Source organism: Bubalus kerabau, chromosome 2 (assembly GCF_029407905.1).
Source record: "Bubalus kerabau isolate K-KA32 ecotype Philippines breed swamp buffalo chromosome 2, PCC_UOA_SB_1v2, whole genome shotgun sequence".
NCBI classification, from domain to species: Eukaryota; Metazoa; Chordata; class Mammalia; order Artiodactyla; family Bovidae; genus Bubalus; species Bubalus kerabau.
Window position 1 is genome coordinate 182,371,138 of NC_073625.1, and position 26,447 is coordinate 182,397,584.

General features: G+C 40.2%; 1 protein-coding gene and 1 pseudogene across 6 annotated transcripts in view; one reads left to right on the forward strand and one right to left on the reverse strand.

Moving 5' to 3' along the window:
* Positions 1-26,447, reverse strand: part of TMEM108 (transmembrane protein 108) — a 409,024-nt gene that overhangs the window by 44,948 nt on the left and 337,629 nt on the right. The window lies entirely within an intron of this gene.
* Positions 1,889-2,760, forward strand: LOC129644183 (40S ribosomal protein S2-like; annotated as a pseudogene).

Here is a 26,447-nt window from a genome sequence, read left to right on the forward strand (position 1 = left end):
TGGGTACCAGCTCACCCTCTGTGCCCCTTTAGCATGGTAGGAGTCTGTCAGATGCCTGACCAGGTTTGTTGGGTGCCTCCATGTCAGTCGGCCTCCAGACGTGTCCACAGCTCAGACCCTCACTCAGGCACACACCTGACTGGTGGCTGCCAGCCTCCTGCCACAGACGTGGAGGTCCAAAGTGACAAAACTGTTTCTGACATATGCCTTTCATGCTCTCAGAAAGGATTTAAGGTGGTTTACAATGGGATGGGCACAAACATAAGCTTTGTAACATAAAAATTGAGACCAACACTTTACAGAAGACTAAAATGAGCTGAAAAGAGGGTGGAAACAAAGACAACAGGGAGAAGCAAGAGTCGCCTGTGAAATCCCCAGCTGCTCGCCCTGCCTCCTGTGGTCTCATTGCTAAGCCACCTTAAAGGACACAAGCACACTGGCGTTTCTCCAGAATGTTGAGGAGCCAAATCTGGCAGAAATCACGAGCCTGCCTGATGCTTGTGAAGGAAAGTTTGGAAAGGGGGCTGTATGAGAGTAGGCAGGACACAGTACTATTCTTTTTTTCTGATGGGGAACCAGAACATAGCAACTGGGTAGCAGTGAGGTTCCTGGCTCTTAAACTGCCTCCATGTATGTGAGAGGTGATTATTTCTTTCCACTGCACCACCTTTCTCCCAGTTCACATCTCACATCTAGTACTTCTCTGTCAATCTAGGAGCAGGGGGGCAGTAGAGTTTGGGTGACCTCACATGCACACTCTGAGTTAAAGTCTTTATTTATTGTCAGAGATGAGGAGACTGCACAGGGCAGAAGCAGATCAGCAGTCCTTGGCAAAGGAGTCCTGGCTTTCGATTCCCTGATGGATGGGATCCTTAGGATGCTTGAAGTTACGCAAGTTCTTGCTATGTCACTGCCCTGGTAGGCTTGGGTCTTGCATCTTCATTTTGAAAGAACTAAGACTAACAATGTATGTGGTTCCATTTAAGGAATTGTTACAAAAACAGGCTCTTCTAACTCTTGAGCCAAAATCAGCATCAGATTGCTTCCCATAACTTTAATTTCACAAAGGTGGGTGGTAAAGGCAGAATTATCAGTACCCTCATAACCCTTGAACAACACCTTTGTCTCCAACCTCTGGTATTTTAGAAAGCGGTTCTCCCCACCCCCACCCCAGCATGTCATTCTGCTGCTCAAAAATCTAGTTGGCTTCCTTCAGATTAAGGAGGAATTTCAAGATCAAGTCATATAGGTGGTAAGTGGCAGGACTATAACTTGAACTTAGGTTTTCTAACTCTGTTCAGAGTGATGACTTCCCACCACATGAGGATTCCTAAGCTTACTGAAGCTGCTCTGTTCTGTTTACGTTTAGTCACCATTTCTGTTAGGTCAATATGAATATCAAGTTGTAAATAAAATGCTCAAAATAGTCACCAGATCATCCATGATGAAATCTCCTTAAAGCATAAGGAGGAGGTAACACTAGCTTTTAAGATGACACCAACTCTGTATTCTAGGATACTTTGGGGGTGCATCTAATAAGTGGTTCTCAACCTTAGCTTCTCACTGGAACCAATGAGATTTTAAGACACTCCCTGGGTGAATCTAATGTGAAGCCAAGACTGAGAATCAATGATGAAATAAAAGCTGCACACTAAGTCTCCCGCCCCTGGTCTCCATAGCCCATCTTGCTCAATGAAACCTGAGAGGAACTGAGGGGACAGAAACAATGAGGTCTTTGGAATCAGGTAGATCCTCATTCACATCCAAGTGTCTTAGGAAAGTGTTTTTAGTTGTGTAATCTTGGGCAATTGATCACTCTAAGCCTCATTTCCTCCATATGTAAAATAGAGACTTAAGGTTTGGTGAGGCTTCTTTGTAAAAACACCAAATGAAGGCTGACCCCGGTGCTGTGGGAGGGCCTGGAGGCCCTGGGGGCCCTGGAATAGGAGGCTGTGGTGGCATCCACAGAGACTTTGGCAGTGGTGTCCAGAGCCACAGTTGGGGCCAGGGTCAGGGCTGGGGGGCTGGAGTAAACGCCATGGCGCTCTTGGAGGTAAGGCCGAGGACAAGGAGTGGCTCCTCGATACCAAGCTGGGCCCTCTGGTCAAGGACATGAAGATCAAGTTCCTGGAGGAGATCTACCTCTTCTCTTTGCCCATCAAGGAATCTGAGATCATTGTCTTTTTCCTGGGGACATCCCTCAAGGACAAGGTTTTGAAGACTATGCCTGTGCAAAAGCAGGTCCATGCTGGCTAGTGGACCAGGTTCAAGGCATTTGCTGCCACTGGGGATCACAACAGACATGTCAGTTTGGGTGTCAAGTGCTCTAAGAAGGTAGCCACTGCTCTCCTGGTCATAGGGGCCATCATCTTGGCCAAGCTCTCCATTGTCCCATGTGACGAGGCTACTGGGGAAACAAGATCAGCAAGCCCCACACTGTCCCTTGCAAGGTGACTGGCTGCTGTGGCTCAGTGCTGGTGTACCTCATCCCTGCCCTCAGGGGCACTGGCATCGTCTTGGCCCCTGTGCCCAAGATGCTCCTGATGATGGCTGGCACTGATGACTGTTACACCTCTGCCAGGGGCTATACCGCCACCCTGGGCAACTCCACTAAGGCCACTTTTGATGCCATTTCCAACTGATCTCTGGAAAGAGACGGTGTTCCCCAAGTCTCTGTATCAGGAATTCACTGACCATCTTGTAAGGACCCACACCAGTCTCCATGCAAGGACCCAGGCTCCAGCGGTAGCTACCACGTAATTTTATATGAGAAAAAAAAGTGAATGAAACTGGTTAAAAAAAAAAGATTTGGTGAGATAATATATGAGAGGGCTTCTCACAGTGTCTGGTACAGTCACTGTGGCTGCTATTATCATAATATTAACTCAGAAGGTTTCTTTTTCCTTCCTAAAGTGTCATAATCTCTAGCCATTGATCAGCCTTCCAATGGGTTCAGAATAAAGCAGCAAGTGAGAACACGGGATGTCCAGAAAAAGCCCACATGCTGGATGTTCAGCCGCTTCTATGGCCTTGACTTTCTGTAACAGGCATGCAAAGGTGGGGTGAGGTCTCAGGGAAGGGCAAGTTGCTGGGGGAGGTCGGAGCCAGTGGGAGAATATCCCCTGGAGACTATGCTTTCTTACAAGCATGTTGAGTTTGAAATAGGCAGGACCCTCTGGGTGACTCAAAATCAGCCTCTCCCCACCATACACAAATGTGAAGTAATGCTGTAAACCAAGGCTGATGTGCAAGCTATTTGTCAGGGATTTGAGTAGAGTAGCACTGGAAGGAAACGTTGTCCTCCAGATGTTCAGCATTTGAGGCAAGAGAGGTCCCTCCTGGACCACGGTGATGCTGGTGGCCTTTCTTACTGCTGTCCCTTTCCACCTACACTCCCCACCTTGATAAAACCTACTGTCAGTATAGATGCTCTACACCTCTTTTTATCTGATTTGGGAAATATCACAAAAAGAAAATCCTTTTCAATCTCATTTTTGGACTATTTGTTATTTTCTTCCATTTTTTAAATTAAAAATTTTTTTATATTTGAAATTTATTTTTTATTTTTTTAAATATAAATTTATTTATTTTAATTGGAGGTTAATTACTTTACAATATTGTATTGGTTTAATTTCATCTTTTACATTTAACCATGTAGAGAATGTTGTGTGTCACTCAGCTCTCTCTTCAAGACTGAGGCTGTCTTCCCCCAGAAAGGAGTGTTGGTTGCTCACAGCAGAATCCCTCCCCTGGAATTTCCCTGGCCAAAGGAAGGCACAAAAAGCTATATGATTCCATTTGTATATAATAATACACATTTCATTTCATTTTTTAAGCTGAAGCATAGTTGATTTACAATGTAACCACTGGTTTGTTTCCTATGTGAATCAGTTTGTTTTGCATATACATTAATTTGTATTATTTTTTAGATTCCACATGTAAGTGATAATCATATAGTATTTGTCTTTCTTACTTCAGTAAGCATAATATTCTCTAGGACGACCCACTTTGCTGAAAATGGCAGAACTCCATTTTTTAATGATTGAGTAATGTTCCTTACGTGTGTGTTTATGTATGTATGTGTATATATCTCTGTCTCTCATATCTTTCTTATCCATTCATCTGTTGATGGACCTTTGGGTTGCTTCCTTATCTTGTCGATTGTAAATAATGCTGCTATGAACATTGGTGTGCATGTATCTTTTCAAATTAATGTTTTTGTTTTCTTTGGATGTATACCCAGGAGTGGAATTGTTAGACCACATGCCAGTTTTATTTATAGTGTTTTGAAGACCTTCCATACACTTTCCCACTGTGGCTGTACCAATTTACATTTCCACCAACAGCATACAAAGATTCTCTTTTTTTCACATCCTCTCCTTGCTTGTAATCTGTAGACTTTTTGATAATAGCCATTCTCATAGGTGTGAGGTGCTATCTTGTTGTTTTGATTTACTTTTCTCAACAATTAGCAATGCTGAGCATCTTTTCATGGGTCTGTAGCCATCTGTCGGAGAAGGCAATGGCAACCCACTCCAGTACTCTTGCCTGGAAAATCCCATTGGTGGAGGAGCCTGGTAGGCTGCAGTCCATGGGGTCGCTAAGAGTTGGACACGACTGAGCGACTTCACTTTCACTTTTCACTTTCATGCACTGGAGAAGGAAATGGCAACCCACTCCAGTGTTCTTGCCTGGAGAATCCCAGGGACGGGGGAGCCTGGTGGGCTGCTGTCTAGGGTCACACAGAGTTGGACACGACTGAAGTGACTTAGCAGCAGCAGCAGTAGCCATCTGTATGTCTTATTCAGAAAATGTATATTCTGTCCGTTTTTTGATTGGGTTTTTGCTCTTTTGATATTGAGTAGTAATGACTGTTTACATATTTTGGATATTAATTCCTTGTTGGCCATATCATTTATTCCCATTCTGTAGGTTGTCTTTTTGTTTTTGCTGACAGTTTTCTTTGCTGTGCAAACATTCTTAAGTTTAATTAGGCTCCGTTTGTTTATTTTTGCTTTTATTTCTTTTGCCTTAAGACAGTCAAAAGTATTGCTAGGATTTATGTCAATGAATATTCTGCCTATGTTCTCTCATAGGAAGGAGTTTAATGGTTTCAGGTCTCACAGTGAGGTCTTTAATCAATTTTGAGTTTATTTTTGTATATGGTATGAAGTAAGTTCTAATCTCATTGCTTTACATTTAACTGTCGAGTTTTCCCAGTACTACTTGTGGAAAAGACTGTCTTTTCTTCATTGCATATTCTTGCCTCCACTGTTGTAGATTAATTGACCGTATGTGTGTGGGGTTATTTCTGGGCTCTCTATTCCATTCCATTGGTCTGTGTATTTGTGCCAGTACTATGCTATTTTGATTACTGTAGCCTTGCAGTATAGTCTGAGGTCTGGGTGGGTGATATCTCCAGTTTTTTTCTTCTTATTTAAGACTGCTTTGTCAGTTTGGGGTCTTTTGTTGTTCCACATGGATTTCAGGATTATTTTCTAGTTCTGTGAAAAATGTCATGGGTATTTTGGTAGGGATTGCATTGAACCTCTAGATTGCCTTGGGTAGTATGGTCATTTTAACAATATTAATTCTTCCAATCCTAGAGTATGGGGTATCTTTCCATTTCTTTGTATCATCTTCAGTTTCCTTCAACAATGTTTTATAGTTTTCAGAGTATAGGTCTTTCACCTCCTTGGTTAAGTTTATTCCTCGGTATTTTATTCCTATTGATGTGATTTTAAACAGGACTTTTTTTAAAATCCCCTACTACTAGTTGATTAATAGTGTAGAGAAATGTAATGGATTTTTCTAACCTTGTATCCTGCTATCTTGATGAATTCATTTATTCTAATACTTTTTGTGTGGAGACTTTAGGGTTTTCTATATAGAGTACCATGTCATCTGCAAACAGTGACAGCTGTACTTCTTCCCTTCCAATCTGGATGACTTTTATTTCTGTTTCTCGTATAATTGCTGTGGCTAGGACTTCCAATATTATGTTAAGTATAGGCAGCAAGAGTAGAGATCCTTATCTTGTTCTTGGATAAAAGTAAGTAAAAGTAAAAGCTGTCAGCTTTTCCCCATTGAGTATGATGCTGGCTGTGGGTTTGTCATAAATGGTCTTTATTATGTTAAGATGTGTTCCCTCTATACCCACTTTGATGAGGGTTTTTTTTTTTTATCATGAATGGATGTTGAATTTTGTGAAATGTTTTTTCTGTGACTATTGAGATGATCATGTAATTTTTAATCCTTCCTTTTATTAATGTAGTATATCACATTGATTTTCAAATGTTGAGACATCCTTGTGCCCTTGGAATAAATTCTACTTGGATCATGGTATATGATCCTTTTTATATATTGCTGGATTTAGTTTGCTAATATTTTTTTGAGAATTTTTGCATTTATATTCATCATAGATATTGGCCTACAATTGTATTTTCCTTGTAGTATCTGTCTGGTTTTGGTATCAGGGAAACGGTGGCTTCATAGAATGAATCTGAAAGTGTCCTATCTTCTCCAATTTTTAAAAATAGTTTGAGCAAGATAGGTATTAGTTCTTCTTTACATGGTTGGTAAGATTCCCCTATGAAGTCACCTGATCCTGAACTTTTGTTTCCTGTTTTTTTGTTTTCACTACTTGTGATTAGTCTGTTCAAATTATCTATTTCTTCTTGATTACATCTTGGCAGGCTGTATATTTCTAAAAATCTGTCCATTTCTTCTATGTTGTCCAATTTGTTGGCATACAACTGTTCATAGTATTTTTCTATGATTTTTTTTTTTGTATCTCTGTGGCATAAATTATTATTTCTCCTCTTTCATTTCTTATTTTGCCCCTCTTTTCTCCTTGGTGAGCCTGGCTAAAATTTACCAGTTTCATATTTTTTTTTTTAACAAAACAAAACAAAACTCAGTTCTTGGTTTCCTTGATCTTTTCTATATATTTTTATTTGTATTTTATTTATTTCCTCTCTGATCTTTATTTTCTTTCTTTGGCCAATTTTGAGCTTTGTTCATTTTCCTAATTCTTTTAGGTGGTAGATTAGGTTGTTTGAGACTTTTCTTGTTTCCTAAGGAAGGCCTTTATTGCTATAAACTTCTCTCTTGGGACTCTTTTGCTGCATCCCATTGATTTTGAAGTGTTGTGTTTCCATTTTTCACTTGCCTTAAATAGTTTTCTAATTCCCCCTTTGATTTCTTCATCAACCCACTGGTTTTTCAAGCAGTATATTGTTTAGTTATCACATTTCTCATTTTCCCATTTTTCTTTCTGTAGTTGATTTCTAGTTTCATATCACTGTAGTTGGGAAAAATGCTTGATATAATTTCTATTCTCTTAAATTTGTTGAGACTTGTTTTGTGGCCTAGCTTTTAATCTCTTCTGGAGGACATTCCATGTGTACTTGAAAAGAATGTGTGTTCTCCTGTTTTTGGATGCAATATTCTATGATCTGGTCTATTTTGTCTTAGAGTCCTGGTCTATTACGTCATTTAAGGCCATTAGTGCCTTACTGATTTTATTAAAGTCCCTTACTATTATTATGTCATTGCTCATTTCTCCCTTGACATATGTTAGTATTTGCTTTATATATTTAGGTGCTTCTGTTTTGGGTGCATATGTGTTAGTGAGTGTAATATCCTCTTGTTGTGTTGATCCCTTTATCATTACATAGTGCCCTTCTTTGTGTTTGTTATAGCCTTTGTTTTAAAGTCTACTTTGTCTGACATGAATATTGCTACCCTCATTATCTTGTCATTTCTATTTGCATGGGGTACTGTTTCCCATCCTCTCATTTTCAATCTGTGTGTGTGTTTAGCCCTGAAGTAAGTCTCTTGTAGGGAGCATATTGAAAGGTCCTTTTTTAAAATCCAATCAGCCAACACTCACACTTTAAATGTGCAGTATACATCTGTTAATCACTACTCTAACCAAGATATAGAACCTCTCTATACCCTAAGAAACTTGATACTCCTTTTCAGCCAATATTCCCCTTTGAGAGCAACAATTTGTTCTGATTTCTACCATTAGAGATCAGTTTTGTCTGTTTTTGAACCTCATATAAATAAAATAATTAGTTATTAATTTTTTGTATGTTGACTTTATAACCATTAGTTAGGTCAGTGGCTCAGTCATGTCCAACTCTTTGTGACCCCATGAACCACAGCGTGCCAGGCCTCCCTGTCCATCACCAACTCCCAGAGTCCACCCAAACCCATGTCCATCGAGTCGGTGATGCCATCCAACCATCTCATCCTCTGTCGTCCCCTTATCCTCCTGCCCTCAATCTTTCCTAGCATTAGGGTCTTTTCAAATGACAAAATTACAGCTCTTTGCATCAGGTGGCCAAAGTATTGGAGTTTCAGCCTTAGCATCAGTCCTTCCAATGAACACCTGGGACTGGTCTCCTTCAGGATGGACTGGTTGGATCTCCTTGTAGTCCAAGGGACTCTCAAGAGTCTTCTCCAACACCACAGTTCAAAAGCATCAATTCTTTGGCGCTCAGCTTTCTTTATAGTCCAACTCTCACATCCATACATGACCACTGAAAAAACCACAGCCTTGACTAGATGGACTTTTGGTGGCAAAGTAATGTCTCTGTTTTTAAATATGCTGTCTAGATTGGTCATAACTTCCCTTCCAAGGAGTAAGCGTCTTTTAATTTCATGGTTGCAGTCACCATCTGCAGTGATTTTGGAGCCCATAAAAATAAAGTCAGGTACTGTTTCCACTGTTTCCCCATCTATTTGCTATGAAGTGATGGGACCAGATGCCATGATCTTAGTTTTCTGAATGTTGAGCTTTAAGCTAACTTTTTCACTCTCCTCTTTTACTTCCATCAAGAGGCTCTTTAGTTCTTCTTCACTTTCTGCCATAAGGGTGGTGTCATCTCCATATCTGAGGTTATTGATATATCTCCCAGCAATCTTGATTCCTGGAAGCAATCTTGTGCTTCCTCCAGCCCAGCATTTCTCATAATGTATTCTGCATATAAGTTAAATAAGCAGGGTGAAAATATACATCCTTGATGTACTGCTTTTCCTATTTGGAACTAGTCTGTTGTTCCATGTCCAGTTCTAACTGTTGCTTCCTGACCTGCATACAGGTTTCTCAAGAGGCAGGTCAGGTGGTCTGGTATGCCCATCTCTTTCAGAATTTCCTACAGTTTATTGTGATCCACACAGTCAAAGGCTTTGGCATAGTCAACAAAGCAGAAATAGATGTTTTTCTGGAACTCTCTTGCTTTTTCGATGATCCAGCAGATGTTGGCAATTTGATCTGACAGAATGTGGTCCACTGGAGAAGGGAATGGCAAACCACTTCAGTATTCTTGCCTTGAGAACCCCATGAACAGTATGAAAAGGCAAAAAGATAGGACACTGAAAGATGAACTCCCCAGGTTGGTAGGTGCCCAATATGCTACTGGAGATCAGTGGAGAAATAACTCCAAAAAGAATGAAGGGATGGAGGCAAAGCAAAAACAACATCCAGTTGTGGATGGGACTGGTGATAGAAGCAAGGTTCAATGCTGTAAAGAGCAATATTGCATAGGAACCTGGAATGTTAGCTCCATGAATCAAGGCAAATTGGAAGTGGTCGAACAGCAGATGACAAGAGTGAACATCGACATTCTAGGAATCAGCGAACTAAGATGGACTGGAATGGGTGAATTCAACTCAGATGACCACTATATCTACTACCGTGGACAGGAATCCTTTAGAAGAAATGGAGTAGCCATCATAGTCAACAAAAGAGTCCAAAAGGCCGTACTTGGATGCAATCTCAAAAACAACAGAATGATCTCTGTTCATTTCCAAGGCAAACCATTCAATATCACAGTAATCCAAGTCTGTGCCCCAACAGGTAACACTGAAGTAGCTGAAGTTGAATGGTTCTATGAAGACCTACAAGACCTTCTAGAGCTAACACCCAAAAAAGATGTCCTTTTCATTATAGGGGATTGGAATGCAAAAGTAAGAAATCTATGACAAAGGAGGCAAGAATATACAACGGAGAAAAGACAGTCTTTTTGATAAGGGGTGTTGGGAAAACTGGACAGCTACGTGTGAAAGAATGAAACTGGAACATTCTTTAAAACTGAAAACAAACTTAAAATGAATTAAAGACCTAAATATAAGACCAGATACTTTAAAACTCCTAGAGGAAAACACAGGCAGAACTCTTGGGCATAAATCACAACAGTATCATTTTTGGATCCATCTCCTAGAGTCATGAAAGTAAAAACAACAACAAAAGAACAAATTGGACCCAATTAGACTTAAAAGCTTTTACACAGTGAAGGAAAGAAACCATCAGCAAAACAGAAGGATAACCTACAGAATGAGATAAAATATTTGCAGATAATGTGAATGATAAGGGATTAATTTCCAAAATAAACAGATAGCCTATACAGCCCAATATAAAAAAACAAAAACAAAAAATGAGCAACCCAATAAAACAGCAGGCTTATGAAAATATACTAAACATCATAATTATTAGAGAAATGCAAATCAAAAATGCAATTATTAGACAAATGCAAATCAAAACTATAAAGCATACCTAACATTGATCAGTCAAAAGTGAAAGTGTTAGTCACTCAGTATCTGACTCTTTGCCACCCCATGGACTGTAGCCTGCCAGGCTCTTCTGTCCATGGAATTTTTCAGACAAGAATACTGGAGTGGGTAGCTATTCCCTTCTCCAGGGATCTTCCTGCCCCAGGGACTGAACCCAGGGCTCCCACATTGCAGGCAGATTCTTTACCATCTGAGCCACCAGGGCAGTCAGAATGGTCATCATCAAAAAAATCTACAAATAAATGCTGGGGAGTGTGTGGAGAAAAGGGAACCCTCCTACACTATTTACGTGTGTGTGTGTGCTAAGTCACTTCAGTCGTGTCCAACTCTGTGTGATCCTATGGACTGTATTCTGCCAGGCTCCTCTGTTCATGGAATTTTCCAGGCAAGAATACTGCAGTGGTTTGCCATGCCCTCCTCCAGGGGATGTTCCCCACCCAGTGATCGAACCCACATCTCCTGCCTTTCCTGCATTGGCAAGCAAATTCTTTACCACTAGCACCATCTGGGAAGCCCATACTATTTACACTGGGAGGTAATCAGTGATGCCACTGTGGAGAACAGTATGAAGTTTCTTCAAAAAAACTAAAAATAGAGTTGCCATATGATCCAACATTCTCACTCCTGGGCATATATCTGGAAAAACTCTAATCGGAAAAGATTCATGCGCTCCAGTGTCATAGCAGCACTTATTTACAATAGCCAGGACATGGAAGCAACCTAAATATCCATCAACATATGAATGGATAAAGAAGATGTGGTACACTTGTACAATTGAATACTACTCAGCCATAAGAAAGAATTAAATAATGCCATTTGCAGCAACGTTGTTGGAACTAAAGATGATCATACTAAGTGAACTAAGACAAACAGAGAAAGACAAATGTCATCTAACGTCATTTACATATAGAATCTTAAAAAAATAATACAAGTCAAACTACCGCACAATAGCACTCATCTCTCACGCTAGTAAAGTAATGCTTAAAATTCTCCAAGCCAGGCTTCAGCAATATGTGAACCGTGAACTTCCAGATGTTCAAGCTGGTTTTAGAAAAGGCAGAGGAACCAGAGATCAAACTGCCAACATCTGCTGGATCATCGAAAAAGCAAGAGAGTTCCAGAAAAACTTCTATTTCTGCTTTATTGACTATGCCAAAGCCTTTGACTGTGTGGATCACAATAAACTGTGGGAAATTCTGAAAGAGATGGGCATACCAGACCACCTGACCTGCCTCTTGAGAAACCTGTATGCAGGTCAGGAAGCAACAGTTAGAACTGGACATGGAACAACAGACTGGTTCCAAATAGGAAAAGGAGTACGTCAAGGCTGTATATTGTCACCCTGCTCATTTAACTTCTATGCAGAGTATATCATGAGAAATGCTGGGCTGGAGGAAGCACAAGCTGGATTCAAGATTGCCGGGAGAAATATCAATAAACTCAGATATGCAGATGACACCACACTTATGGCAGAAAGTGAAGAGGAACTAAAGAGCCTCTTGATGAAAGTAAAAGAGGAGAGTGAAAAAGTTGGCTTAAAGCTAAGAAACTAAGATCATGGCATCTGGTGCCATCACTTCATGGCAAATAGATGGGGAAACAGTGGAAACAGTGTCAGACTTTAATTTTTTGGGCTCCAAAATCACTGCAGATGGTGACTGCAGTCATGAAATTAAAAGATTCTTACTCTTTGGAAGGAAAGTTATGACCAACCTAGACAGCATATTAAAAAGCAGAGACATAACTTGGTCAACAAAGGTCCGTCTAGTCAAGGCTATGGTTTTTCCAGTGGTCATGTATGGATGTGAGAGTTGGACTATAAAGAAAGCTGAGCGCTGAAGAATTGAAGCTTTTGAACTGTGGTGTTGGAGAAGACTCTTGAGAGTCCCTTGGACTGCAAGGAAATCCAAGCAGTCCATCCTAAAGGAGATCAGTCCTGGGTGTTCATTGGAAGGACTGATGCTGAAGCTGAACCTCCAATACTTTGGTCACCTCATGTGAAGAGTTGACCCATTGGAAAAGACTGTGATGCTGGGAAGGATTGGGGGCAGGACAAGAAGGGGACGACAGAGGATGAGATGGCTGGATGGCATCACCAAGTTGATGGACAGGAGTTTGGGTAAACTTTGGGAATTGGTGATGAACAGGGAAGCCTGGCGTGCTGTGATTCATGGGGTCGCAAAGTGTTGGACAGGACTCAGCGACTGAACTGAACTGAGTATTATAATATACTCAATTTCTTGTATAGCCTATACTGGAAAAGAATCTGAAAAATAGGTAGATTGATAGATGTAGATACTGAATCATTTTGCTGTACCCCTGAATGTGTACACCTGAAACTAAGACAACATTTTAAATCATCTATGCTTTATAAAAAGTTGTTTGTTTGAGGGGGAAAAGACATGAATATGAACTGAGGTAGAATAAGTGTATGGAAAAATTAAGTAGGGTCAGAGGATGAAGGGTGTGATGTGGGACAGTCAGGAAGAGCCTCCATTGAGTGGAGAGGCCCTGAGGGATAATTTTTGAAAGCGCAACATGGAAGTCAGTGTGGCTGAACCAGAGTGGGGTTGGGGCAGGCAATAAATGAGGTCAGAGCAAAGGTCAATGGCATTGTTAATACTTGGGCTTTTGCTCTAAGTGAACTGGAAATCCTAGAGAGTTTTGAGCATAGAAATAACATGTAGTAACTATTACATGTTTATCATGTAATAACTATTACATGTTATCATGTTTAACATCATTTTCTCTGAACAGTATTTCTGCCCCCCATTTTTAAACCTATTATACAGAGTGAAGTAAGCCAGAAAGAAAAACACCAACACAGTATACTAACGCATATATATGGAATTTAGAAAGATGGTAACAATAACCCTGTGTATGAGACAGCAAAAGAGACACTGATGTATAGAACAGTCTTATGGACTCTGTGAGAGAGGGAGAGGGTGGGAAGATTTGGGAGAATGGCATTGAAACATGTAAAATATCATGTATGAAACGAGTTGCCAGTCCAGGTTCGATGCAGGATACTGGATGTTTGGGGCTGGTGCACTGGGACGACCCAGAGGGATGGAATGGGGAGGGAGGAGGGAGGAGGGTTCAGGATGGGGAACACATGTATACCTGTGGCGGATTCATTTTGATATTTGGCAAAAACTAATACAGTTATGTAAAGTTTAAAAATAAAATAAAATTAAAAAAAAAAAAAAACCTTCTGGGAAATTCCATTATGTCTCAGTCCATTCCAGACTGATTTAATGCTCTTTTTTTTCTGAGCCACCCAGGCAGAGTTAGGTCTGAGGACTTCAATCCCAAATCCATTTCCCCTGGGCCAGCAGCCTCATCTCCTCATTGCCTACATTTTACTCTAGCTGTTGCTACAGAAATTAGGCACATAGAGAAGCAAGCAGACAGCACCTGCACGCCACATTTTTCTCATTCTAACCCCACCTTCCCCGCCACAGCCACATGAGAAGATTGTGAGCAGCACACAGCCCTCCTGTTACATGCACACTCCTGCCATGTGAGCAGGATAACATCCCAAGAGGCAGGCACCTTTTGACACATGAGGGATGGAGCCAGATTTCGCCCTCTCCTGTCCCCTGCAGGGACATAAGATCCTACTTTGCTCCTCCAAGGATCCTTAGTGAGACTGCATCCCAATTGTCCACAGTGGTGATCAGCTCAGTAACATATGTTCTTTCTCCCTTCCACTTTTTCACTCTTTTCAGTTGCCTACACAAGTTCCCTGAAACCACTCTCTAAAATTTAAGCCATATGTCAGCTTACTTTGGGGAGAAAAAAACAGGGTTAAAACATCCCTCTCCTTTTACCTTACCCTGCTCCTGCTTCTTTCAAAAAAATTCATGTCAGCTTCAGCCTCAAGGAACAGAAGACAAACAACAATAACCTCTTCTCTAGCAGGACCATACCCCACCCACTCCTGCTGGACAGACCCAGCCACTGTCCTGGCTGATCTCAGGTGCACAACTTTTCTCTGGCTACTTTCCTACATCCATAATAATTTTTTCCTTTCAACAATTTTTTCAAAGATCAGTTCAAATCTCAGTGATTTTCCTAACAGCTTGCTTCTCTAAATGGCTAAAGTGGAAGTTGTTCTGCTTGTGAGATCTCATCTGCTGTCTTATAATAACTATTTCTGTGTTTTAAGTGTCCTTTCAACTTGATTATGGGATCCTTCAGGGAAGAAACACCATCTTACATTTCAATCATGGAATCATAAGACTTCATGGTTGGGAAGAATCTCAAAACTCATTCATAGAGGACCAGGATTACGATGCTATATCTGATTCTAACTTCATGACTTTCAGAGACTCACTTCATTTCTTTGGACCTGCAGAATGAGGATGAGCTCCAGGCCACTTCAAAAGTCAACCATTTCATGATTTCGTGAAAAGACAAATAGTCATTTCAACAAAGAAGGGACCAACAAACAACCCAAAGAGAGAAAATGACCTGCTCAGGTTCACAGACTCAATGGCCAAAATATAATTACAAGTTCAGTTTCTTGATCTCTAGCCTGCTGCGAGCTATTTTGGAAAGCCCTTTGACTCTCCTACAACACCACTATGAACCTCAAGAAAATGCTCAATGAAAACATACAGATTGACTTACTAAGAAACTAAACTCTCCAGGAAGATGCAACTGACCACAATCTTGGAATATTCTTAAACACTTATTACTTATCACAGAATTGTACATTACTTCTCCATTTCAATTTCTAGGCACTGATTCCTTTTATGCGATGCCAAAGGTTAGCTTTCATTTCTCTCTGTTAATAAAGTCTTATTCTTAACTTTGGAACTGTCTGACAAGCTCTGCTGTCCCTGACATGTTTTTGATTTTCCACTTGCTCTTATCTTTTTCACAAAGACAAGTTATACTAGAGGCACATTAATCTCTTTAGACTTCTGTTTCCTTACCTGTAACCAAAAGTTGTGGAAATGAATATTCTATAAAGTTTTTTCTGACTCTAAGATTATTTGAGAAGATCTGACTTATCTCAGTCTATAGCAGAAGGGAATAAAATGTGGAAACTGTGACCAAGATCTCTTGTAATAATTAAACAAATAGTTAAAACTGCTAATTTCTGTTTTGTCCTTAAGCAGTTATATTTTTAAGTGACATTTTAAGCATAATTGATATACAGTGTCCTTGGCACAAGGACTAGTTAGAAAACTCAGTAGAATAATGAAGAAAAATTGACATTTTTTGCTGATAGTTCTTTGGAAGATCGTTTAAATGAGTATAACTGTTTAGAAACAGAAATGGATGAGGCCCATTCAACTTGATAAATTCCTGTTTTGAGTGGAATTGGTGGAAAGGTGAGGGAGAGATTCGATTTTGTGTTTGGCATGGATAATTAGAGATAATTATTGAAGGACAATAAACGTTTGTATACTTTAAAAACAAAGAAACAAGTCAGGAGCCATCAAAAAATAGAATAGAAAAAAAAATAGAATAGAAATCATAAAAGAAAGTGAGAAAAATAAGACCTAAATTTATATGAATAAATGTAACCAAAGTCTCTTATTAGGTGACAGAGGCGTTCACCTAAAATAAAATATAGCTGATGTGCTCCATTAACCTAAAACACGACACAAAAGATTGGTAAATACAAGGTTAGAGGAAACTCAGCAAAACTCAAGTAGAAATATATTTTATTCAAAGCTCAATTCAGACAAATTCATAACCTTGAAAGTCTTCATCATTTAATGAGGAAGTATGAAGATAAGTTATCTGTGAATTCAGCTGAAATTTTTTTAAACAACAAAATATAATTAAAGCAAAAAGAGGAAAATAAAAAAGTAAGTAAAATTGTAAATTAGAAAAACAATCATACATATATTCAAACGTTAATTTCTTGAAAAAATAAAATGTATGCCTTTGACCGGCTTCCCAGCTGATGCTAGTGGTAAAGAACCTGCCTGCCAATGCAGGAGACATAAGAGACACAGGTTCAATCTCTGGATCAGGAAGATCCCCTGGAGGAGGGTACGGCAGCCCACTCCAGTATTCTTGCCTGGAGAATCCCATGGACAGAGGAGGCTGGTGGGCTACAGTCCATAGGGTTGTAAGGAGTCAGACACAACTGAAGCAACTTAGCACACACACATGCCTTTGCTGCTGCTGCTGCTGCTAAGTCGCTTCAGTCATGTCCGATTCTGTGCAACCCCACAGATGGCAGCCCAACAGGCTCCCCCATCCCTGGGATTCTCCAGGCAAGGACACTGGAGTGGGTTGCCATTTCCTTCTCCAATGCATGAAAGTGAAAGGTGAAAGTGAGGTCGCTCAGTAGTGTCCGATTCTTAGCGACCCCATGGACTGTAGCCTACCAGGCTCCTCTGTCCATGGGATTTTCCAGGCAAGAGTACTGGAGTGGGGTGCCATTGCCTTCTGCGTGAATTGCTCTTAGTATCTATTAATATAGACCATGAAGTCTTAAGGAGAATAGTTGAATGACAAGCTCAATAGATTACATAAAAAATACTTGACAGTATTTAATATCCACTCCTTAAAAAAAAAACCTCATAATTAGATTCAGAAGCATATTTCCTTAACCTAATAGCTTTTATTATATATAGTCATTTCCATTAAAACCAGGATTAAACAAAGATCCCCACTAACATCATGTTAGATTTAGTTAACCTTATTCTGGACATTCAAATCAATACAATAAAATAAAATAAAAGTAAGAATAATAATGTATAAAAAAGTAATACAAAACTATTATTCATAGAAATATTATTGTTTTCCTGAAAAATTCTAAACCATTAGAGAAAATAAGAGATATTCGTAAAGGGTATGAACTGGACATGGAACAACAGACTGGTTCCAAATAGGAAAAGGAGTACATCAAGGCTGTATATTGTTACCCTGCTTGTTTAACTTATATGCAGAGTACGCCATGAGAAATGCTGGGCTGGAAGAAGCACAAGCTGGAATCAAGATTGCTGGGAGAAATATCAATAACCTCAGATATGGAGATGACACCATCCTTATGGCAGAAAGTGAAGAGGAACTAAAAAGCCTCTTGATGAAAGTGAAAGAGGAGAGTGAAAAAGTTGGCTTAAAGCTCAAATTCAGAAAACGAAGATCATGGCATCCAGTCCCATCACTTCATGGCAAATAGATGGGGAAAGAGTGGAAACAGTTGGCTGACTTTATTTTTTTGGGCTCCAAAATCACTGCAGATGGTGACTGCAGTCATGAAATTAAAAGACACTTACTCCTTGGAAGGAAAGTTATGACCAACCTAGACAGCATATTAAAAAGTAGAGACATTACTTTGTCAACAAAGATCCATCTAGTCAAGGCTATGGTTTTTCCAGTGGTCATGTATGGATGTGAGAGTTGGACCTCAAAGAAAGTTGAGCACCGAAGAATTGATGCTTTTGAACTGTGGTGTTGGAGAAGACTCTTGAGAGTCCCTTGGACTGCAAGGAGATCCAACCAGTCCATTCTGAAGGAGATCAGTCCTGGGTGTTCATTGGAAGGACTGATGCTGAAGCTGAAACTCCAATACTTTGGCCACCTGATGCAAAGTGCTGACTCATTTGAAAAGATCCTGATGCTGGGAAAGATTAAGGGCAGGAGGAGAAGGGGACGACAGAGGATGAGATGGTTGGATGGCATCACCAACTCGACGGACATGGGTTTGGGTGGGCTCCGGGAGTTGGTGATGGACAGGGAGGCCTGGCATGTTGTGGTTCATGGGGTCTCAAAGAGTCGGACATGACTGAGCGACTGAACTGGACTGAACTCTTCATAGATGAATTGACTGTAAGTGCACGGGTTTACTTCTGGGTTCTCTGTCCTGTTCCACTGATCTATGTGTCTGTTTTTGTGCCAGTGCCATAGGCTGAAATCAGAGAGCCTGACTTCTCTATTTCTGCTCTTCTTTCTCAAGATTGCTTTAGCTATTCAGGGTCTTTTGTGTTTCCGTACAAAGTTAAAATTTTTTTGCTCTAGTTCTGTGAAAAATGCCATTGGTATTTTGATAGGGATTGCACTGAATCTGTAGATTGCCTTGGGTAGGATGGTCATTTTAACAATATTGATTCTTCCAGTCCAAGAATATGGTATATTTTTCCAACTGTTTGTGTCATCTTCAATATCTTTCATCGTCTTATAGTTTGTGGAATATATGTCTTTTGCCTCCTTAAGCAGATTTATTCCTAGGTATTTTATTCTTTTGGATGTGATGGTAAGTGGTATTAGTTCCTTAATTTCTTTTTCTGATCGTTCATTGTTAGTATATGGAAATGCAACAAATTTCTGTATAATTTTGTTTCCTGCAACTTTACCAAACTCACTGATGAGCTCTAGTAGATTTCTGGTAGCATCTTTAGGTTTACCTATGTATATAGTACTATGTCATCTGCAAACGGTGACAATTTTACTTCTTCCTTTTCACTTTGGATTCCTTTTATTTCTTTTTCTTCTCTGTCGTGGCTAAAACTTCTAAGACTCTATTGAATAAAAGTGAGTTAAGTGGACATCCCTGTCTTGTTCCTGATCTTAGAGGAAATACTTTTAGCTTTTCACCGCTGAGTATGATGTTAGCTGTAGGTTTGTCATATATAACCTTTATTATGTTGAGATATGTTCCCTCTTGGCCCACTTTCAGTGTCTTTTAAAAATAATTTATTTCTTGGCACCAGCAGATTTTCTCAACTCAGAGTTGCCACAAACCTTAAATTTGTAAAAAATTAAATATATATAAAAAAGAAAAAAAACCCCGAAAAATATGCAAAGCACAATAAAATGAGGTATGCCTGTCAGGCATACTACAACTCCATTAGAAATTTATGCTAATTAAATTTTATGAAGTAGTTTAAAAGGCTATTTGAGTTTTGAACCAATTGTTGATTTTTCTCTATAAATGCAATACTAAAAATAAAATAAATTTATTTTAGTATGCTCCACTGGACTGTAAGTACCACCAACGTAACATATGTGTTTTGGTTTGTTCATTGGCGTGTTTCCAACATCTAGAACAGTTCCTGTAAATAGCAAGTCCTTGATAAATTAAAGGAAAAATGAGTGACAGGTTGAATGAATGAAGATGCACATGTCTTGCTGACGCTGAGTTTGTTTAAAAAGACAGGAGGGGTCTACCATTTGTTAAAAGGCCCTAAATCAAAACAAAGACACTGATTGATTATGTCCTATCTAGATGGTGATGGACCTTGCTTGTGATGTAGAAAGATGGGAGTTTTTTGGACCTGGAAAGACCAGTGTGTAAACAGTGTCACCAGCGTTTGTGTGTTACTGCTGTGGACTCTTGGGTTAAAAGGAGGCATTTTGGAATATGTTGCAACAACTATATAACCTTCTGCCCCTATATCACCTGGTGTGCCCTCACATCCTGTGACTTCAGATGATATTTTGTCCTCTTGGCTAATTAAATCAGGTACTTAAGCTAAACTTAGAGAAAGTCTAGGTAAGTGTGTGTGTGGTGTGTATTCACATGCTTAAATGTGCACAAGCAAATGCTCTTCCAACCAATATGCAACTCAAAAAATCCAGGAAAGATATGTTGTTGAACCTTAAGGTGACAGCCTCTAAACGTAACTGTGGCAGCATGATGTATACATATTTGAGAATGAACAGAATAGCTAGAGGAAGGAGAAGGCTAAATGAAGTTGTATTAGTGATAAAAATCTCAAGAATCAGAAGAGATGTGAAATATGTAGAATTTTTGGACAAGTTTCTACTAACTTTTTAATATAGCTTAGCTAATGGCACCCCACTCCAGTACTTTTGCCTAGAAAATCCCATGGACAGAGGAGCCTGGTAGACTGCAGTCCATGGGGTCGCTAGAATCGGACATGACTGAATGACTTCACTTTCACTTTTTACTTTCATGCATTGGAGAAGGAAATGGCAGCCCACTCCAGTGTTCTTGCCTGGAGAATCCCAGGGACGGGGAAGCCTGGTGGGCTGCCATTTATGGGGTCGCACAGAGTTGGACACGACTGAAGCAACTTAGCAGCAGCAGCAGCAGTGAACCTAACAACAGAGTTTACTGAATTTAGACTCTCGGAGTAAGTGAGTGGTAGTTTCTCAGTCATGTCTGACTCTTTGTGATCCCATAGACTAAAGCCTGCCAGGCTCCTCTGTGCATGGAATTCTCCAGGCAAGAGTACTGGAGTGGGTTGCCATTTCCTTCTCCAGGGGATCTTCCCAACTCAAGGACTGAACACAGGTCTCCTGCCCTGCAGGTATTAAGAGATATTTCTAAGTATAAAGACAGGTCAACTGAAAAAGTATCAGCAGATATGTGCTTGACTTTATCTTATAATCAATAGACAATATATTAGAATATGTAATGAATCCATACAGCTTTTCCAAAGGAATACCCGAGACAGAAGTAGCCATAAAGTTATAAATGACAATTATCAATCAGATGAAATAATTTAGATGAAGCTTATCTCTCTTGAAGAGATGTGGACTGGGCAAGTGGTCAGGAAGTGTTGGGGGCCGGCGTGAGGCACTCCGCCCATGGCAAAGGTCATGATGAAGGAGGCTCGACATACGCAAAGGCGGGATCGAGCCTCAGGAGTCCCCCTGGAAATCCTCGAGCATCTACCCCCATAACCAGAGCCTGCCTACTTTACTACTTTGTGCTCTCACCTACACCTCTGACTTTATGGGGGGCTGTCCCCGACCACCTCTTTCGGAGAAGGAGTTAACTTAGAGCTCCAGTTAATAAAAACTCCTGGGCGTGATAGGAGTGTTTCAACCTACAAACTCCTCTGAAGGTTCTCTAGCCTGCCTGACAGGCTTGTCCGGCCACATGTGATTGCTCACAGCCTCCCAACCGTGAGAGGCACGAGAAGCTTTAAACCTTCTAAAAACAGGTTCTTTAGAAAAGTTAGAAAACCATTAGTATAAGTATAGTGGGCTGATTAGAAATTGTATTGGTGAAGGGTTTTTCATTTGTTGAGCCAATGTTTGTTGCTAAGTCTCCATATCCCCCGCCCTTACACACATCAATAAATATATAGAAGAAATAAGCATTAACCTTTGATATAAATCACGTTAGACCTTAGGCTAAGTAAATTCTTTCCTTAACTAAAACCCACTACACCCTCACCCTATAGGAATGTAACTTTATTTGGGTGGCGTCTGTTTTAAGAATAATCACCCCTGGAGAAATAAGTGTCCTGGTTGACTGACCGCTGTCACAAGGAGAGGGTCGTAAATTGTCAGCAGGCCCCCTGGCCAGAAGATGATGTAACACCCCTAAGACCTCTGTATACATTTGTATGAAGCACCTGACTTTGATAAAAGTCAGGACTGCTGACCCCGTGTGACTTTTGCATAACATCTCAGTGTATAAAAGTAGACCATGGAAAATAAAGAATTGGGATCAGTTTCTCGAAATACTGGTCTCCCCATGTCTCTCTCTCTCTCACTCTGGTTGAGTCTCCATCTGGAGCGCGGAACCCACCATGCTTACTAATTATGCCTGGGCTTCTAAGATCCGACCGGGGAGGCCTCAGTGTCTCCTCTCCTTCGGGAGAACGGAAGCACGCCTGTGGCCTACATAAGTGGTGCAAACTTCTTGTCTTGAAGTTTTATTGGTCCCCCGCGTAAACCAAGCTACTCAGCCTCTTTTCTCCACTGAATTTTCCTACTGAGCTATCCTCATTCTATTACTCTTTATATCCTTAATTAACGTTTAATTAAGCAGTTGTTTCCTGACCCTCGCCTACGCCGTCTCTCCTTCGAATACCCTGGATCAGCTGGGGCTGGACCCTGGCAAGGAAGGAAATACAATGTGCTTTTAACTTTGTATGAAAAATAATCTCGGAAAAAGAGTTACAAGTAGTAGTTTTGATTTGCATTTCTCTAATAATTAGTGCTGTAGAGCATCGTTTCACGTGCCTCTTGGCCATCCATATGTCTTCTTTGGAGAAGTTTCTATTTAGGTCCTCCTTCCATTTTTTGATTGGGTTATTTGTTTTTGATATGGAGCTCCATGAGCTGTTTGTATATTTTGGAGACTATTCCTCTGTCTATTGCTTCGTTTGCAAATATTTTCTCCCATTCTGTGAACTGTCTTTTCATCTTGCTTATGGTTTCCTTTGCTGTGCAAAACCTTTTAAGTTTAATTAGGTCCCATTTGTTTATTTTTGTTTTTATTTTCATTACTCAAAAAAGATCTTGCTGTGGTTTATGTCAAAGAGTATCTTTCCTATGTTTTCCTCTAAGAGTTTTACAGTGTCCAGTCTTATATTAGGTCTTTAATCTATTTTGAGTTTATTTTTGTGTATGGTATTAGGTAGTGTTCTAATTTCATTCTTTTACATGTATTGGGTCATTTGTAGAGCTGTGGATGAACCGAGAGTCTGTCACACAGAGTGAAGTAAGTCAGAAAGAGAAAAACATATATCATATATTAACACATATATATGGAGTCTAGAAAAATGATACAGATGAGCCTATTTCCAGAGCAGGAACAGAAACACAGACATACTGAATGGACATTTGGACACGGGGTGCGGGGCAGGGAAGGGAAAGGTGGGAGGAATTGAGAGATTAGGATTGACATATATAGACTACCATGTGTAAACCAGAAAGTTAGTGGGAAACTGCTGTAGAGCACAGGAAGCTCTAGCTCAGTGTTCCATGATGACCTAGACGGGTGGGATGGGAGCAGGGTGGCAGGGAGACCCAAGAGGGAGGGGATAAATGTATACTTATAGCTGATACATTTTGTTGTACAGTGCAAACTAAAACAACATTGTAAAGCAATTATACTCCAATAAAGAACAGTAGGAAGGGGGTTTATATTCAGCAGAGCCAATGGTCTGATTCTTAAGTGATGGTAAGCTTGTCAGTGATACTTTATGAAAGTGTACATACAGTTTAGCATAACCGTAAACTCTCTGGTGACATTAGTTATTTAAGATTTTTTAAATCTTTTGAAGTCATATAAATCTAGCATTTGTAGATATCAGTTGTGTGAAACTGAGGCCTGAAAAGTCTAGAAAAATGGAACTAGTAAAGAAATTTGTAAGCTGAGCTTGGTTTACATGGATGGAAGTAAGGGGGTCCTAAGATTAGGTATAAAATTTTTATGCAGCCATGTACATTTTTCTGGGAAAAGGGTATATAGTAGGGTTGGAAAACATTTTCTATAGAGGTCTAGACAGTAAATTTTTGGACTTTGTGGACCAAATGGTCTCTGCTGCAAACCAGTCAACTGAGCCCATATAGTGTGGAAGTAGCAATAGATGATATATAAAAGAATGGGTATGACGGTCATTCAATAAAACTTCATCTGCTATCATAGGAGGAGGATTGAACTGGGCCCACGAGCCATAGTTTGCTGATCCATGGTATAGTGCAGTGCTAGCCACAAGAACTCTCCACCATAATGAAAATGTCCTTTATTGGTACTGTCCAATATGGTAGCCAATCTGTGTTGTCCAATATGGTAGCCACTAAACATAATATGGCTATTGAACACTTGAAATGTAGCTAGTACTACTTGGGAGTTGAGTTTTTGATTAATTAAAATTTAAATTTAATTGCCACATATTGTCTTACCATACAGGAAGGTACAGGTCTAGAACATTCATCACAGAATTAGAGGCAATGTAAATAAGCCACAGGCTCCCAGAGAAGAGGACCTCACCCTGCAAAGAGAGGTGTTGCACACAGACAGAAATCCCTAGGGCTTTGCCATCATGGCTCATGCAGTTATTCTAACCTTACCTTGGATGAGGTCTTGACGGGTTAGTGTCAGGAACCGAGGAGGTGGTCTGGTTTTATGACAAATGCTCTGGCACTTGGAGCACTACAGGGGATAGACTCCCTTCTCCCAATTTATCTGCCTGAGATAGTTCATGAACATGACACTAATGGTCACCCACTTCCCTAGTGGTTCCTTGGTTAGAGGAACATGCTGGTGCAATGTGACCAATTAGCGGAAAGGACAGGAAGAAGACTGAATCTAGATGCTTGATAAAGGCTATAATTGAAGGGCTTTAAGGTTAGTTCCTCCTCCTCCCCCATCTTTAGAAAGTATTGAAACACACCAGAACCTGGCTGTATATTTAATTCTGGGGCCAAAAGCATTTCCCAAACAGGCTGATGACCATGTACCAGAAGGATCTTGTTCTAGCCCTGCTGTATCTGCCCACCTCTAGGGAGTGTCCAAGTTGCGATGGAGGTCTCTGGTCTCTGGGCCTCACTATTGGTATCTTTTGCCACATATTCCAACTCTTTCATCATTTCCTGTTTGCTGAACGTGGTAACCATCCTCCAGAGCTGGTGGGAATGAGATGTATTGATTCACATTTGGTACCTGGATTCCAAGAAGCTCTCTCTTGTCAGCTTTTGGCATGGCTACAGTGGGAGTCGCACAGAGATGTCTCCAGATATTCAGCATCCCCCTTAGACAGAATTACTCCTAGTGACTCTCTAACCTAGGTTGGATCTGTGGCATCCTCAAACCTCTAAAACATGAGATGATTCAGGGGAGAAACCATTTTCCTCTTATACACTGCCTTCCCAATATAAAAAATGGCTATTTCAGTAGCAAATTGGACACCTCAGCCCCCTCTAAAGATTCTGACTTATCTAGGCAGATCAATTCAAGGGCCTCAGCCACATGTTTCAGTATGTATTTGTAACACAAACTGACTTCTAGTCTGGGCTCTCTGTTCTTCAGACTTCCCTACCCTCCATCACCAGAATTCCCCTGACAAGTATTAATAAGATTCCTTCCTCTAATTCTTGAGATTTAATTAGGTTTGTCCCCAGGGAAATGCGTGCATCATGGAACACAGGGGGCCATGCTTCTAGGGAAACCAGAAGAGAAAGGAATGATAATCAATATGGGTCCCTGGGGGGCTCTGTGGATATGTAGCGTGCAGTCTATAAATGGCACTGATATAGCAGCTAAGGGAAGATTCCACATGCCTTCTGCTCCCAGGGGGTTCTAACAGATGAAGAAAGGCAATATTTTGACTGTTTAATCCACACTGCAGTCTGCACTGGATGTTTTGTTGTTGGTTTTAGGAAAGAGAGTCATTTGTCTGGTTTCTCTGCCTCCATTAGAATGTTCCATCAGAGGAATGTTTCATTAGGATGGTAAATTGCCCCATAAAATATTCAGCACTGGGAGAGACCTATTAAGTCTGGATCAAATCCATAACCAGGAGTTTTTTTATTCCAGCATTATTTTTTTCAGTACTGAGACATTTGATGACAGTCAGTATCCCCAAATAAGGCAACCACCCACAGTGAATGTCAGTATCTTTCTTAGTAAAATGTCTTGGTAGCCTGCAGCCTGATTTCTTTTCCTGTGATTGCTTCCATATCTTCGGACTAAGGGATATGGGTACAACTTTTTACCTTTTATCACAGATAAACATAAATCTATGTAAAAGTAGGCAAAAGAGTATTAGGAAACTTCCATGTGCCAACAAGTATCAACTCCTGGCCAGTCCTGCTTATCTAATCCCCCACCCACTTCCCTCCTTTCTTGCATTGCTATGAGGTAAATTTCCGAACACTGTATAATGATAACTGCTTTTTAGGGATCTCTTTTATTCCCCTTGCCTGATATGTTACGTTGTCTACTTCTCACCTCTAATGTTTTGCTATTTTGAAGTGAATTACAAATATCATACTTTTCAGGGATCCGTTTCTTTACCCAGCCTGATACGTTATAAAGTTGTTTGTTTATTACTTTTAATAAACTGAATACATTTAAAAAACAGAAGCAACCTGTCAGCAGAGAAAGCATGATTTAGAATCCAGTCCACAAAGCAAGCTCCATTCTCTAGAATGGGCTGAATGTAGTTGGAAGACACAGTACTGTA